General features: G+C 56.9%; 1 long non-coding RNA gene and 1 other non-coding gene across 2 annotated transcripts; both read left to right on the top strand.

The window, feature by feature from the left end:
• The first annotated feature begins 371 nt into the window (after positions 1-371).
• On the top strand, positions 372-2,912 carry LOC123803128 (uncharacterized). The gene is made up of 2 exons (XR_006782760.2): positions 372-821; positions 2,723-2,912. It is a non-coding gene; the product is annotated as an uncharacterized LOC123803128 (long non-coding RNA).
• Positions 858-1,044, top strand: LOC123803274 (small Cajal body-specific RNA 16). Its single transcript, XR_006782809.1, has one exon.
• Positions 2,913-5,912: the final 3,000 nt, after the last annotated feature.

Genomic DNA, 5,912 nt, shown 5'->3' with positions numbered 1-5,912 from the left:
GCCCTGTCCTGGCTGCTCAGGCCATTTCTGCTGGAGAGGCCAGAACGAAAGCAGAAAGCAGGCAGCGTTTGTCTTTATGTCACCATTTGCCCCAAGTGGGGCATTTCACACTTCCACAGTCCTCTTGATTGGAACAGAACCTTAAAAGCCCCGTCTGTTAGGTGGGATGTTATTCAGTCATAAACAGAAAGGAAGCACCAATGCACGCTGCAACTTGGATGAGCCTCGAAAGCAGGTGCCCCATCGCCGCTAACTAGCACCCGCCAGCTTCGGCTCCTTTAAGACGACCTTGGAGGACCCAGTTTCAAAGCCCAGGGAGACCTTCTGGCCGCTGCCTCTATGGTGCGTCGTCACTTCCGGCAGGAAGTGCGTATGCAGAACGGCTCCGGCGCCGGGGGTGGGGAGCGAGTAGAGGCGCGTGTTCCTCGTGTCTGAGGGAGGAGACTGCTCGCGTCGGCCTGGTGGTCGACCCGGGCCCGCGGGGTGACGCGGGGGTCCTCGGCGCCGCCCGCCCCAGCCTGGGCAGCAGGGCCCCGGACGAGGGAAGCGGAGGGGACTTGGGCGGAACTCAGGCTTCGACGCCGGGGCGGGGCTGCAGCAGGCTCGGCGGCCGGGCCGGCGGGGCCAGCGCGGAGGTCTGGGGAGGGCGTAGATAGCGGATGAGACTCTTCCTACATCTCGTTGTATCACTCTTTCCCCAGGGTTTCCTCAGAAAACGAGAACTTTCCAGCCCCCGGCGATTAGATGCAGGCGGGCGGCGTTTGGCCATTTCCTCCTGGTCGGTGAGAGCGCGCAGAGCGCGCTCAGTTTGGGGGATCCAGGTACGTCGGGCACCGAGACGAAGAGTCTGGAGGACGATGGTCTGGGAAAAGGCTCCTGTGTTGCTGAACCTGCCCGGTTGTGGGTGCAGCCTTGTACCAGGCAGCCCGACCCTGACCTAGAATAAATTCCCGGGAGCAGTTTTTCCTGGGGTTTGAATTTGCAGTAACAGGTGTGAACATTCTAGCAGCAGTTTGATGATCATGTATGATACTGCAAACAGGACCCACGCTGAAAGGAAAACCGTTAGAGTTAGTACCGGGGAGCAGTGGCTTCCAAAAATCTGGAAACAGAGTTGACTTGATAAATATCGATTGATGCTTTGGCCATGCACCGTGCTGAATGTTAGTGGGTACAGAGATGGACAAGACAGCCCAGGCCCTTGTTCTCAGGGAGCTACAGCCCCGCTGGGGAGATGAGATCAAATGCTTGTACTAAAGGAGATGTAATTCCTTTGGCTGAGGCCAAAACTCTGAAGGAGAGTATAATCCTGTTAGGAGCTGCATCATTAGGAGTGTTAATGGAGGCTTTCCTGAGGATGGGATCCTTGAGCTGGACTCTGAAGGATGAGTGGGAGTTCTCTGGAAAGCCAGGGGGCTGCATGTGCAAAGGCCCAGCGACCTAGCAAACGTGGCCAGTGGAGGAACTGTAACCCAGAAAGCAAGGGGAATGGTTTGGGGTGAAGCTGAAAAGGTGGGGAAGGGCCTGTGGCCTGACCACACAGGGCCTGTGGCTCACGTGCACATTTTGCTCTTTCCTCAGAATGCAGGGGTCATTCTGGGTTTTAAACAAGAGGATGATGTGCTAAAATCTGTAATTTCAAGAGAACATTATGTAGAGAACAGTGCCGTCCAGTGGAGCTTCCTGCCATGTTGGAAATGGTCTATATCTGCACTGTCCGGTAGAGCAGCCACAAGCCACGTGTGGCTGTTGAGCACTTGGCAGTGTGGCTGGTGCTGCTGAGGAACTAGATTTTTCATTTTAATTTAAACGTAAATAACGACGGGTGGCCAGTGGCCACCTTGTTGGAGAGCACAGGTCTAGCGTATGTTGGAGGCATGGGAGCACCTTTATTGGTATCACGCCACACAGAGACCCTTACATCTCCTGCACCTCATCCCCTCCTGGGTAGAAGCCGAGAGGGAGTCTGCTTTTTGAGAACCCTGCCATCTACTGAGGAGCTCACACATAGCAGTGCCTTTGTGCTGTTGGCTGGAGGGCAGGCAGCCTGCTCCTGGTGAAGTGGCTCCCTCCCTTTGCCTGGTTCATCATCCGCACTCAGATGGAAGAGTGCCTGCAGTGGTCAGAGCATGTTGTCTGAGCTGGGGAGGGGTGGGGAGGGGAGAGAGCGGAGGAAAAGCGGTGGCTTGTGTTAAGGGGGTGGCTTAGATCTAGAGAGGTGGCCATCGTAAGTGCTGTGGTGCCACAGGAAGGGACATATTCAGTAGGACCTAATGGAATGTGACCCCGTGAGGACCTAAAGGCTGTTTCCAGCTGATGACACTTGGCAAAGGGCAGGAGGGGTGGACATGCCTGAGGATGTGGGCAGCTCGTGAGTTGGGGCCAAACTGGGGAACCATGTGGCTGGAAGCAGAGAAGAAGATGGAGGAATGCGTAGGCTGGTGTGGGGTTTAGGGGCTTCTGTGCAGGCAGGTTTCTGAGGAAGGCCCAGGCGATGTGCAGATGACAGCCCGGAGAGGGATGGGGTAGGCGATCACTGTGGTGCCAGCCTGCGATGGAGCCCGCAGACCCCGAAGGAGGAGGGGCTGATGGAGGCAGGATCACTGCAGGGCACCCTCCTCGTTGTGTTCTGGGTGGTGGTTATAGATCTGGAGGGTAGCTTCCGCTGCTAACAGACGTGCTGAGGTAGTGGGAACGCTGATGAAGTGTACTTTCTTTGCAGGTGAGTCCGCTGGAAGATGCGTGTGCGGGATCAGTGCGTGCTTCCGTGTACCTGCCGTGTAATTGTTGGGGGCTTGGAACTTTGCCCGTGCCTTTGGTTTCATTTCCTCAGCTGTGTAACTCTGAATGCTAACCTGCTTAAGGCCCTGTTGTGTATGGATATAAATAAAAGGGGCCTGTCCCCAAGGAGACTTTTCATGCCCTTTATGGTCTTTGTCCCCAGTGACCTTATGTGTGATGTGTCGCCTCTGCCGCCGAGATGCATAGTTGGCACAGAAGAGTGACCGAGCCACTCAGGGTTCTCTGTAGGAAGTGTGAGTGCTGGGGGCACTGCTCAGCCCAGAGGAGCATGAGCTGTCCAGGAGTGGGGGCACCTGGAGGGAGGTGACCATTGTCTCCATGATCTAAGAGGAAGGGGGTGGCTAGTGTAATTCAGGGTGGCGGTCACCTCGTGCAGACCTCACTCTGACTAGAATTTCCCCAGAAGTGACTGCTGGCCTCAGACCTGGTCGCCGGTGGCTGCCGGGCGCTGCCCACCTCTGCTTCCTCACCTGCGTCTCTGGCCCCTTGCGGGGGCCGTCCTCCGTGAAAAATTCTCCCAGCCTTCCTGTCTTTTGACTGTTCGGCACGTCTTGATGTGAGAAAAGGAAGAACCACGGCAGTGGTGGTTCCCCTATGTCGTGCTGCCTTCGCATTCCATGTTAGGGTGACACGTATGTTTTCACGTGGCCTGGAAAGGTTATCCTGACCTTCAGACCTAGGCGTGCCACACCCGGGGTTCCTGCCGGTCCTTGCTTGTGTCTGTGTTTTCGATGTACTCTCTGACTCTCTTGACTTAACATCCTCTGGCCCAGCACTCCTCTTGTCCAGCTCAACTCCCGGGAGGGTCTGGCCTGCGAGTGCCCAGAGCCAAGAGTGTCACTTCAGACCTTGCCAGGGAAGCCGTCAGTGGGCCTCGTCACAGACCCATAGTCCGAGCAACCGCCGCCGTGGAGGGAGGCACGGCCGCCCCGGGAGACGGCAGCTCGCGTGTTGCACTGAAGGGCAGAAGTACCCATGTTCTCCGCGGCCCGAGGAGTTCGTGGGGGGCTTTCACGTCCCAGCTCCGCCCCTGGCCTGCTGTGTGACCTCAGGCCACTTCCCTGTTTCTTAGTAAGATGGGGACCGTGATGACGGTGACTCCCAAAGGTGGGCGCTTGTGAGGAGTCGGCAGATCATGGGAAGTGCTCAGGAGCGCTTCAGACCCGTGAAGCTGCCCGTTCTCGGATTTTTCAGGACATCTCTCGGCGCGTCCAGCGGTGAACTTCCAGAGCGCTGCCGTGCGGGCGGGTGCTGGCATGCGGGGTGCTGCCTGCCCCAGGAGCGGCCTGCCTGCTACCGGGCCTGGGAGCTGGGGCGGGTTACAGGCTCTTGGCTTTTTCAGGCCGTTTGTGTTCACTTTTGGGCCACTCACGAGAGCGCGTAACTCTCAGTGTGGGTACCTGCCCTCTGCTACGTGCTCATCGTTAAGAGAAAGTGTGATAAATGCCCAAATGAACATACCGTGTTAGGTATGCGTACTGGGGGAAAGCGTACGTATTGGTATTTCTGGAAGCAACGGTTTGGAGTCTGCTCACTGCTTTGTTCGCTGTGGTGTGTCTCATGAGTGTAAACGTCCGCTCGGGCACAGCGGCTGTGGGCAGGGCCTCGTCTGGCCTCGGTGTGTGTCGCAGAGCAGCGGTGGGGCTCTGCGGCTGCCGACTCACTCAGAGAGTTGTTTCAGCCTTTGCTTCGACAGGTTAATCAGAAGCTTTAGCTCCTGGGCCCCCCGAGCAGGAACAGCGCGTTGCCAGCACGGAAAGTGATGACGTGACGTGCTTCGTACTGATAGAGTCACGTGTGATATGCAGGTCCCTCCTTCGCGTTCTCATTTGGCATTGGCGTCGACGGAGGAGGGTGCTTGGGTGTCCCCGGTGTGTGCGCGCAGCTCAGTCTGAAACCTCTCGGGGCGGGAGAGCCTGCGAGTGCAGGGGAAAGACGGATGGGGAGAGAGCTGCTGGGATACAGCGCGGCGTGGGTGGAGATCCTGCAGGCTTCCGTGGCAGCCCCTCACCCCTCCAGCTGCTCCCCAGTGCGGGTGCTTCACATTGAGCCTCTGCCCGTTTCCTCTGTGGCCGCACCCCGAGACGACAGCCTCTGTCTGTCCTGCACCCCGGTGCGGTGTGCTGGGCGCTGCCGGTGATGGGAGGGAAGCCCGGAACCCCCAGGGAGACGCTCGGGAGGATGTTGCGTGTGGCCGAGGCAATACCTGAGAATATTCCCCAGCTGTCTCCCGCTCGGTCACTCGGTTCCAGCTGGCCTGGGCGTGGCCGTGGTGTACTTGCTTCCCCCAGAGAGCACGTATCTAAAATAGGCCGCAGTATGATGAGGATGGCTGCAGCAGTTCTGGGTTTTGTTCCTCTGGATTATGTAAGAGGGTTGAGGTAGGCAGGAGTCCAGTCGCTTCAAAGCACCGGGCCTTTTAATAATAGCAGTGGATAATGAAATGCGCAGTCTGTAAGAAGTAATTTTTTTTAACGTTAAAAATGGCCGTGGGACGCAAAAGGCCTGTGGCAGAAAACAGTGAACATCGAACTAAAAAACAGCTACAGCACAGCAGGGTTTTGAACTTCCCTCTTTGTCCACTAGAGGACGCCATCCTGAGGAGCCACCCAGTTCTCGTTTGTAACTCGGTCCACTTTTAGCTTTTTAATTTAGCCAAGCCCTTATTTCACCAGAAAGTGCTGCAGAAGGTTGATCGGCAGGGTTGGGCTCCTTGTTAAGACTCTGCCAGGAGGTCCCCGTTGCACACAGTTCCTGGGAAGTGCCCATCGTGTCATGGATGAGCTGAACCCCACCCGGGCACGGGACACAGCGCTTGGGGAGAAGAGCGCGTTCTAATGCAACTTCCTGTCCAGAATCACTCCCAGGGACGGCAAGTGGTTCTAGGTGGCGTGAGAGATTTTCTTCCGTAAGGACTCCCGTGCAGCACATACCAGTACCTGAGGTCCCAGACGGTGTGTTAGGGTTTAGAAGCGTCTCTTGGGGGACTGTTGCTCATACTTGCAGTAGAAAGGCACACACCGACCCGGAACAGGATCTGTACAGCGCTGGTGTGGTTTGGACTGCTGATCGTTGTCCATTCGAAAGGTGCTGTTGAACTGGGAAAAAAG

Source organism: Ursus americanus, chromosome 23 (genome assembly GCF_024610735.1).
Source record: "Ursus americanus isolate L20-20 chromosome 23, mUrsAme1.1.p, whole genome shotgun sequence".
Classification (NCBI taxonomy): domain Eukaryota; kingdom Metazoa; phylum Chordata; class Mammalia; order Carnivora; family Ursidae; genus Ursus; species Ursus americanus.
The sequence above is the reverse complement of the archived record's forward strand: the minus strand, read 5'-3'. Positions and strand labels throughout refer to the sequence as shown.